Raw genomic sequence first — 11,854 nt, 5'->3', positions numbered from 1 at the left:
GAAATTTCATTCGCTTCCCTTTTTTCTTTCCGGTCAAATATGAGTGTTCGGCGAATTCGTGCATCCACTCAGATACACACACATACCAGGCACAAATTACCCTGCACCCTGACGTAAAGCCATGCGATACACGGATCGGACTCACTTTCTCAAACATCAAGTAACATCGGACTGTACATACTTTGAGCATTTACATAAGAGACCAATTCACGTATATAAGTACACCATATACATATGATATATACGCGTATAACTTGTAGCTTACGCCCTCGCACGTCCGATTCCGACGCGGACGAACCGCTGCGTTTTCCGGCAGTGGTGCTCGAATCACCAGCAGAATTTTGCTCGCGATTTCCTTTGTCCGCTTGCATAAGTATTATCTGGTACATACATATACCGAACGTATCAATACATATTATATTGTGACTCGGTACTACTTTCTTATCGAAACTCGGCATGAAATCCATTTTATTGTTAGATAAAATGTCGGTGCAGCACAGCTAATAATGCTCGTGCGGTTATTCATACTATAAATATATGCAGATATTCTTCATGCATTAAACGTGCATGTGTTATCGCCACGGTATTGTTTTATTATTCTTATTACTATTATTTTCTGCAACGATCACGCATACTTTATGTATATTTTTCTCTTGACTTTTGTTCCCTTGTGTTTAGTAGATTTCGAGAAGTAGGGATATGCATGCATGCCTATATTCACCTTGTACAATATAATGTCGACGATGAGTAAAATACCGATTTTAAATTAATGTATTGCATTTTACTTCGTTATGCAATGTCCATTAACTTGCCATAGTGAGTTTTCAATTGTACAACCAGATCGTTGTCGGAAAAGCAATTTTGTCGGTAATTTTTTTTACAACAAAATATAATATTGTATCCATTCGTTTCAAATGAAAATTGTACATTTTATTTGGGTATTTAGCGAGGTTTCAGATGTAGGAATCTTCGGTCGATTGAATCGTAATCGTCTTAAACGGTATAAAGATGAAGAACATGAACCGTAAATAACGTGAATCGTGTTTATCAATTGAAATCAAACAATGCGCCACATCCATAATACGAATCCTACTAACCATGAGAACTGGTCTGCCGTGTAATTGCGCAACGATTTGCTGTATAAAGGCAGTATTCAGGAGCTCGTAATAGTGAGTATAATATAACCGCTGATAATACCTTGCCTACATTCATGTGGCTTATAACTTATTATCATAGTATTGCGTATAATATTATAATATACGTATAAAATATAACAATATATAGAAAAAAATAATTTTTGCGATTTTCCACCGTGGCACCTCCTAAAAAGTTTGTTCGGATCAAAAGAAAGATTCTATGAAAAGATGAGCGTTCTACGTTATGTTGAAGATTGTGCTCATTTGACTTTTTACTTTCTTTTCACATTTTTTTTTTTTTTTTTTTTTTTTTTTTTTATGAAGAAACACGTTGTAGCACTTCAATTATTATTTCTTTCCTGACATTTATTATCAGCCCAAAGATCACGATCCATAACACAACGATATATCTTATTTTCCTAAATTAAAACTTCATTTAACATGAAAAATAACTATTATATAAGATCGAATTAATGTTAAAAGTGTGGTTCTCCCTTGTGACGTGAATTGATGTTATGATCGATGTAAGAAATAAAATAAAAAATTTTATTCACGATACTTCGTGAGTTCAAAAAAAAAAAAAAATGGTATAAAGTGAAAAATCAAGTGAGCGCGATCCTCCGCATACCGTAAAATTTTCATCTTATGACAGAACCTTTCCGTTAACCTGAACAACTTATTTGCGGGGTGCCATGTTGGGAAAACTCTGATTATTTTTTTCCGAAACACCGTAATATATATCCGTGGTGCAGGAAAATGTGGGGGGAAGGGTGGGAGGGGCGGGAGGGGGGGGGGGATTCAGACGGGGAACTGATTCAGAGAGAGAGAGAGAGAGAGAGAGAGAGAGAGAGAAAGAGCTGGATAGATGGTTGAACTCTCGGAGAGAGTCAGCTCCGCGAACGAGACGGGAGTGTGGAAACGAACCAACGACAATCGGTCCGGCGGACGGAGGCAACGACCTCAACCCCAAAGTCGTTGCCATCGGCGCTAGTCTGGCGCCCCTAGACGAAGACGAGAGAAAATTGTGTAACGAGGTAAAAAGATCGGATCCAAATAGCATTTCGCGATTCTGCAGACCGTAGTCCATACGGTTTATTCAGCTTTTTTTCGGCTCGGTAGTTCCGTGCAATGTAATTGTGCTTGCACTCATTTCCGCACGATCTCAGTCACGATACCGAACACAGTAGGTATAAGGTCAAGTCTTTAGTACCATTCTCTCAAAAATCGTCAGACAACTCTCAGGTACACTCTATGCGTATGGATGATGGTTTTTTTTTTTTTATTTATTTATTTTTTTATTTCGCGTCATTTTTTCTCATCATTTTTTAGCGTACGCGCAGGTGAGCATCGAAGCTGTAGTCCGGGACTTGGTGGTTAAAATGACGAAAACGAAAACTAGTTCCGGCCCAAGATCAATACCCAAGTTGTGCAACGACTGTCTCTTCTGTACTGTATATCTTCACCTCTACGTCTATGTACGTACATATGTATGTATGTGGGGATGTATGCACGTACATATGTATATTAGGTATGTACGGGTTGTAATCGCATAAGCTCTCTTCGCGTTATAAGGGCGAGATATTATATTGTACCTTTTCTTCTCTCAAGAGATTCGTGGTACAGGTCAGTTTCGCGCTATCGCCGCTTATGCGTACTTACGTACGTATACGTTATATAGGCATAATACGCGGCGAGGAGCGAAACCGGATATGAAAATCAAATTATGCGAACGCTTCGCTTTGTGCGAATGCCTCTTTTCTATACCCTTGGGTTTCGGCTACATCCTACCGCTATTACATTGCATCCATCGCCCCCCAGCGACGTCTTGTTCCTACATTATATACCGCGGACGATGGTTGGATTGTTATGGTTTTTTTTTTCCCCCCTCTCTCAAGAATCGGTATAATCACTCGGTCTTGAATACCTTTACTCGGTCTGATATGTATGAACGATCAGTTGGCAATGCCGTGAATTGCAATTAGCTTACCATTCAGTTTGTTGCAGAGAAGGTAAGGTGATATATCGCCGTGAAGTAAAAGTAAATAAGCCCCGTTCAACATTGAGGAACGTGATCGAAGAATATCATGGGAATAGCACGAACTCTTCAAGTTGAGATGCCTCGCGATATCGCATGTTTCTTCTTTCTATTCGTTGCTCACTTTGTTCCATTTTATTTCGTACAAAGTGGTCCGATGGTCTCCTAAACATTGTTCCATTTCCGAAACAAGATGTCCAGTAACGAGGGTAGTTCCGATGTTTCTTATAATAGTCATGAGAGAATGTTCGAATTGGCGATCATAGAGAAATGCTACAGAATCCTAAAATTAGTGGGTAGACTGATGAATCGATGTCAAACATCTCTCGTGACATCCTAAACGAATATGGAGAGGTGATGGATTTTCTTCGAACTAATTCGAAAAGTAACTACACTACAGACTTGAAAATTTTGGATTTTTGGCAGTACATTCAACAATCTGTTGGACGACTTCGGAATTATCGTAGCGAAAGTTCCACGGACAGTATCGTCACTGAAATTCTACAGTTCTGAAACTCGTTGGGTGTTATTTTTCAAAGCATTCCTTGCCACGGTATTAATTCGTAGAGAACAACTGTAAAGTACCAACTTCCGCAAAGCGTGGAATTACGATTCGCAACAATTTTCAACCGAAAGAAGACCACGCGATGATTTCGTTGGGTTAGATTCGCCGATCGTAATGCCGATTTAGATTTTGGGATACGGGTATGAGAATCTTCGTCGCACACGCCGACCTAGTTGTAGCCTTTTCGAGTAACGAGGAAGTCGGTGGCCGCACGAGTTGTAATCAGCATCTAGCGAGGCTACCGCGCCTAGAGGAGGCGTTCATTCATTGGTAGAGGATGCTAGGAGGTAGGCGGGGAAAGGGCAAACGAGCCGAGGCGATTTCACCACATGGGGTTCCCATGGAAAAGCGTTTCAGCGAGAGTGATCCGCCATGCTAGAATCGAGATGCAACTGCAATTGGGCGGTGCATAGAACCCAGGGCGACCCTCGACCCACATCGAATGGGACGCAGGCGCGCGAGAGCGTCACTGTCCGGAATCGTCTAGACCCTAGAGAGTCGAGCTGCACTGCCGGTTGTGTTGGACCCTCACAAAGGGGACCTTGGTTCTGTCTGATGATAAAAATGGCGGACTTGTACACGTCGGGCACGTGGTGCAGCAGGGCTGGAACGCTGACGCCGAACCTTGTCCCTGCGGCTTCCTTCCGCGTGCGGCATCAACGACGCGGTCTTCGATTTAACCACGTATGTGCCGCATCCTCGCAGTGCGAAACGTTTCGCGGTTAATATACGTGTACGTCGGTGCAGCTTCGATGGTGCGGTTCGTCACGCGTCGTGTAGTAACTACGCGATTAACAATCTTGTGATGGGTTTTGTTGATACGGAATCGCGGTATGTACGTCGTCCCCTGCTAACGGAGAATTGGAATCCGTGACTTTTTCCGAAAAATTTCTCATTCACGGTAATGTGCATGCAACATTTCTCATATACATATATGATCGTCTCAAAGTTTCAATTCGGTTGAAATACCGCATCGTATAACCGTGCGGAATGTTGTTTTTTTTATTTATTTTCTTAACGATTAAACATAAAAAGAACTATGTGTTACAATTTAAAAAAGTACAAGTATTAAACAAAAAATTTTGATGTTCAATATTATAGCACTGCTCAAAGTTGGGAACTGTTTATTGACATTTTATGACACTTGGGACGTTTGCTTATTAATGAATGAAATTCACAATTCGTTGTAACGTAGTCGAGAAGGATTTTTTTTTTGTTTTTTTTGCGTGTTGGAACTGTTGAACGAATCTCTCTAAAGTGTATTTACATTTTTACTGTAATTTTGTAAGACTAATAATTTACTCGATTATCTATATTTAAATTTGTTTTGTGTATTCATAATCATCTTTCCACGATCAGTTAATTATCATGAACAGCGAATTAATAAACTCAATTTTATAATCAAAAGTTGTTTACCTTTGCTTTTCTTATAAGGATTTGTATTTCGGAGTTGAGAGATTGAAGTTTTCTTACCGTGTAATTTGTTTATTATCGTAAAATATCACAAAGTGTTTTCTTGCATGCTAGACCAGTTATCCATTCGGTTTATTTTTACACATTATTTAGTGAATTAGCTAATTACACGCACCGCCTCACAAATTTGCAAAAATAACAATGATCAGTGCATATAAAAGTTACGAGGTAAAGAAGTCCAGTAAAATTGTACTCATACTTTACATCCCATAATTACACGCAATGCATTCTCTCGGCGAAGCCGGCAATGGCTGCAGCCTTTTCTGGTCTTGCTACGGAAGTATTCAACTTGTATTGTTTTTTTGTTTTTTGTTTTTTTTTAAAGCTCCAGACGAACAATTGCGAACAGACTGCAGATGCAGCCCGCAAGAAAAATGAGGCCCGACTTGAAATACATTACGTAATTCATTAGGTAGTTGTACCATGCGTGTAACTAATATACCCGTTGTCGTGAACGCACCCTTACGCCCAGCGAAGCTTCTCGTTCGATGGTGTATATAAATATATACACTTGTGTAATACTCAACGTATATACATACATCGAGGCGTTGCGAAAAATCGGCAAAAAAAAAAATAAATGGTGCCTTACCGGTTCTTGTCACGGGGTAAAATTTTTTTAGCTATGGCGTTGCTTCTAAAGCGCTTCTTCGCCGACGGGTATAAGGTGCGAAATATAGACGTGTTGCAGCATCGTCAGGTCCGCGAATTGCCCGTCAAATTTAATTCCTCTCGTCTCTATTATAAAATTTTATTATTCACATGTACCCCTTTTACTGTCTGCTTCGGTGATCGTATTCCAAGGGTCTGCATGATGTGAGGTAATGAAATCTCGAGTCAACGGTATTTTATGCAAGTTGAACGTTGAGAGAAATGCGGTAATATCAAAGACTCGCGCCAGACTTAACCGCAATTGCAGGGATATGTTCACGGTCTGTGGGGAAGGACGGGGATTTCTCAAAATTCAATTACTCCTCGCCGATTGTTCTCCACGCTCCACTCCGACTCTAATTCTTTCATTTCTCGTAAAATTTAAATGGATTAGAATATACTATCCGGCATATCATTTAGGGGTAAATGACATCCACCACCGCGGTATGATTTTATCAACCGGCCAGATTTCACAATCGGTGAATGCGCTTCGTATTTCTTGGCGTAATTGTGCGAGAAGAACTTTGAACTCTGTTCTTCCATCGGTTATTCAATTTCTCCGCGATTCAGCTACTTCAAGACAATTTATCATCCGACATTATAGATGCTACGGAATCCTCTACAAAGGAAAACTCGCGAAGCTGATAGTGATACGTCTTTATACTGTGCAATGTGCGTAATCGATCAAGCGGATGAGGCTGAAGCTGGCAGCCAGAATTAGCAGCCCAACGTTCCAACGTTCATTCGAATAAGAGAGTGAAATCCGAAAAACAAAATTTTGTGAAATTCCTTGAACCCCCAATACGTTCATAGAATTATGAGGGTAACACTGAACTGCATTTTTCTATTTCCAAAAAGTTTAACACGTTTGGCTGCCAAATCTGGCTGCTAGTTTGAGCTGCGTATCAAGCGGTGGCTAATCAACGAGAAGGGCAAAAAACTGCAGTCTTCCAGATTCTGGTTACGTGGAGACGAAGACTAGCAACACTACACGTTCACCCTACGGAATAATTTATTCGAAAAGAAGCCATACTTCGCCGGGATGTCCAGAGCACTGCAGAGCCTTCTACTCGTTCGATTGCATGGTTCGATTAAATTTTTCATAAATAACTATTTTCTTATGCAATTAACCCGCGTGTTTGTATCGTTACGCAGTTCGCAAAATCACGCATAGCTATACTTACCACGCACGAATATCAGGATGAAACTTATTTCTTGCAGTAGTTTCTTTCAGTAGTTATTGACGATATTGTACAAACATTTCAATAACGAAAATGAGCCAGTGTGTATTAATAGGCGGAAAAGCATTTGTCTGTAACCATTCAATTTTCTACCTACGTGATTAGTTGATGGTTCGTCATGCGGGCAAGAGCAATAATTGAAAAAATGCGCAAGTCCATTAGAGAAACAAGCATTCGTTACAATATCAAGACTTCTACTAGTTCGTATAATTCTAAGAATCTCGTCAAAATGACAGTACAGCAGTGGCTTATACGAATACGTGATGATTCATGAGTTAGGTACTTCATCTTCACGGATTAATTAAAAATATTTTATGATTCGTACCCTAGCTATCGTGAGCTTAATATTTAACGACACATATTTTTTTTTTTTTGTTGTGTATTAGGAAAATCGGGTTTCACACGCAGGCGAATAACATTGCTGTGTTTCTCGTACAGGACTTTTCCGTTTGGTCGCCGGTGATATCAGCAGATACCTTAACTCGATATAGAACCCGGATCACGGATCAAGGATCAGTGCGATGGATGCTTTGGTCAGGCAAGTCCTGCATAATGCGGTGCATGCTGGTATATCGCGTGTTGCTATGGAGACGAATTTCTCCGTCCAGACTGTGCCTCGACTCTTCTTCCTTCTCTCGTTCCGGTCACTTATGTCGTCTCTCTAATTTACTCTCTTGCTAAAATTTTCGTCAGACGTACTTTCGAAATAATTGTTCCCCCCAGCATCGTCAATCGAAATTTTACAATTATACGAATTCTTCCTGATTTTCTATCAAATAATGTTTGAGGGGAAATGCTACGTTTTGATGTAACTTCCAATGTCTGTATATGTTACAGTAAAATGCATAAATGTCTTAACCTTTCGGCTAACTTGTTTTCGGTTCGAGACGAAACGCGAGTTCAAATCTATACGAATTATGTGACGATGACTGCCGATGCAGCTGACGTGAGAACATTGGTTGCATTGTCACATAATTCGTATAGAATCGAAGTCGCATTTTTTTTTTTCAGACTGAAAAAAAGTTTAGGCAATCATGCAGTTAGTAATGTTCGTTAATAGGTTCCCAGTAACTCTCTATTTTTTTGGAATCAAAATTGGAACGAGTTTCCTTTCTAAGTAAATTTTATGTGCCAAAGACTAGCGACGCAAGTGACAGGACAAACAAACGATTCGTGGATCATAAGCACATAAAATTTCCATAGAAAGAATGCTTGTTTCAGGTTTGATTCCAAAAAAGTAGCAAACCGTTGGGAATGGCTTCATAAAGTAATTCAATGTTTTTGGGTGTCTAAAATGAATATTTTCAGTGTTTCAAAAAATTCATACAGTGTTTGTCAAAAGAAAAATTCATCCCGAAGAAAGAAGGTGATAGTTTGTTCTATGACACCATTTGAGAAAATGATAAAAAAATTCGTCAACTTCGAGGACTGAAAACTGTATGAATGCGCGGAGAAAAGAACTTTTTATGGTCATAATCGAATTTCTTGACTTCGAATATACTTAAAACACAAGTTCTTAAAAGTAAATATTCACCTGAGACACGAAAAACATTGAATTACTTTATGACGCGATTCCGCGATCTTTGGCAGTTATACCACGGGCGCGCTGTAGGGATTACGTGGGTTTCGAAGGTTAAAGAAAGCATATTTTGTTTCATTGAAAAAAAATATAATAAAACAATTATTTTATTCAAACTTACGACATATGAAAGAACAATATTTCAACAATATTTCATAAAATTTTCTTGCAAAAATTTTGAAAATTCAGTCGTTCACATCTGAAAATACAGTTTTGAGAAAAGAACGATATACTTGCAACGCTCCGGCCGGTCAAGCCTACTAATAGGAATTTTCGAAGGTTTTCTCTCCTAGACTGTTACTGTAATTGACTTGAAACCTTGGGAAAATATTCTTTATATGTTGTACTATTAGATAAAAAAAAATTTTAAACCGATTGTTTGAAATTTCCAAACCCATGAAACTCCTTAACGCTGTTTTGTTGCCTTGGCAGTTAAGCGATTAATTAACATTACTGTGCTATGTACGTATTAATAACCAGCTGTAGGAATGTTTCGATACAAGCAATTATTACAAGCCGAAGAATGTATGAGCGTTACGCGAAATGCAGTTCAGAGGCTTTCCGGTGAAGAGAGTATAAGTCCTGATTAAATCGCCCTGTAGGATAAAATTCAGGTCGTCGTATGTGACGCAAGACCGGAAATTAAACTATATTAATTGGCCGAAACGCAGACGTAACTAGAATACGTACATCGATATACTGGGCTTGGCCAGAAAATATCTGCTCAGCTTCATCTCCCATTGATAAAATTGCCTGTTAATTTGTATTAGAGTAGAGGTCTGTTTTGAGTTGTACAAAGCTTGAGCGATACGTCTGTCGAATATAAGAAGTTGAATGATTCTCCATGCGGCATGTATCACGGTTTGACGTGGCTGTTTATAGCAAACGCCTCGTTCCATGCACGAGGCAGATGCCAACGTCGAGTGCAAACCTAGTTTAGTCACAACAGTAAAATTTGGGAATTTGCCTACGTAACTGTTGTTACTCGGGATTGACTAACGAATGCCTTTCTCAACGAGTGAATATTCTATGTTCTGTCTATTTCGAAGTCGTACTGCGGTGAGCATTCATCTTTGCAGAGTTTTTTTCGCAAATAAATTATCAGTAAGTTTGTTCCATACAATGCATGCTCAGCTATTTGATTGTATGATAAGTATTCAGGGACTTTGAACAGCATAAATTATGCAAATATCCGTACTACGTTATGGTTTAAGTAACAATAACTTTTATTGTTGCACGTTGCGTCCAGAAATCAATAATCGTTAAGACTCGGCGGAGTGCAAGAACCTGAAAATTAAAATTAGCGTGTCGGAGACTGTACTTATCAGCACACGAAGTCTCGTAGTACTCAAAGTTGACATTCGTTATCTTACGCAAATCTTGCAGAGAAAATATAGACCAAGAAGCCTAATGCACTGATCGTCCCTTGAAAACTATGCAGAGATGTTTGAATTCTACGCTAATTGTAAGATAATTGTCTCACTGGACAAATGTGCGATACGATTCATGACACACACTCTGTACACTGCGAATGAAAATTTAGGAAAACATGTGAAACATTGTCGCAAAAACATTACCGCAGAGCAACGAACGCAGACGGTATGGACGCGATTACTCGTATACCAACTGCGGTTGTTTGCGAGGTATATGCTGGGAAAGTTGAGCGCCCTGAACCCGTGGGGGAACCCCAGCGCAAAGTGCGTCCCTGTTACGCAGTTCATTCACACGGCGGGCTCTCTAAATATAATATGGCGGTAGTTCGTAGACCCCCCCACTCCGCGGCGTGGAACTCGGACCTCGAAGTCCCCCTAATCCAACGCCCCTGCGATTACAAGTGTTCCTCTCCTCTCCTCTCCTTTCCTCTCCTCCCTCCTTCCCCCACGCCTTCCCCTTCCCCTTCTCCTTGGACCCTCCAGTCCTACGCCCACCGAATACGAAGCTCCCTTCTTCTCTCGTGCAGGCTGCAGCCAGGCAGGCAGAGGCGGGAGGGAAAATCTGCTCAAAGTACAACCTCCGCGAGGCGAACGAAATGCTTCGGTGTGTAGATAAGCGCCGACGAAGAACCGGCGAGAGAAAGAGAGAGAGAGAGAGAGAGAGAGAGAGAGAGAGAAGCATTTATTTATTCGCCCTGGGACAAGTCCCCTCAGGCGGCATATGTATAATCAATAACGAAAACAGAAAAATTAATAAATACGAAAATAAGTAAGTTATTAATTAATTAATACAAAATAAAAAAATTAAAATAAAACAATAACATTGATAGAAAATAAATAAAATGAATAAATAAAAATAAATAAATAAATAAATACACAGATAATTAAATAAATCAATAAATAGGCAGAAGTAAGTAAAGATAGAGAAAGAAACAGGATAGGAGTAGTTGAGATCGCCAGTAATTGAGCATAACAACTCGGGGAGTGAGCCAAAAACTGAAAAATAAAAATAAAAATAAATAAAATATATACATATATATAATAAGATTATAGATAAAGACGTAGCCGGGGCGAAAATTATCTCGTGACAATAAGAAACAGAAACAGAAGGCTAGTAGGGCAGAGAACAATAAACACCAAAAACCTAAAAATAGAATCACTAAAATAAAATAATAAAACGAAATAAAATAAAAAAGCCACATATTTTAGACGAGGACAGAGAGAGAGAGAGAGAGGGGGGGCTCTTTTCTCAATTCTTATATACGACGCATCGACGACCTGCGTTCCGTACGCCTATGTCTCTGTCGCGTGATCACCCGGATAATTTCTCATCTTTTTCCTATATTGTCGACGATAGTTGGAGAACGCTTGCTACTGATCGACCCACTCGTGTCGAAAAAAATAAACCTGCACAAATCGAAGATCCACAATGAGCGAATCAAACCTTTCTTCACCCGGTCTCCTTATTATACCGTGTATGATATAGGATCATCGATCATGGTTACACGCATCTCTTTCAAATACTTGACTCTCACAGATGGAATCAGAGACGAGATAATGGTTCTATTTTAATCGTGGACGAAGATGGAACGCGAGGATGCAATTGCGTGGTGTATATGGTATAAAGAACGTAACCGCGGAGACGGACAGACAGGGAGGCCGAGAGAAACGGGGAGTAGAAAGAACCCTTTGACTTGAGCAGGCAATTGTGGGTTGTAGTCCTTATTGGTACTGCGTAGGGTGA

Source organism: Neodiprion virginianus, chromosome 4 (genome assembly GCF_021901495.1).
Source record: "Neodiprion virginianus isolate iyNeoVirg1 chromosome 4, iyNeoVirg1.1, whole genome shotgun sequence".
In the NCBI taxonomy this organism is placed as follows: Eukaryota; Metazoa; Arthropoda; class Insecta; order Hymenoptera; family Diprionidae; genus Neodiprion; species Neodiprion virginianus.
Note: the sequence above shows the minus strand (reverse complement) of the source record.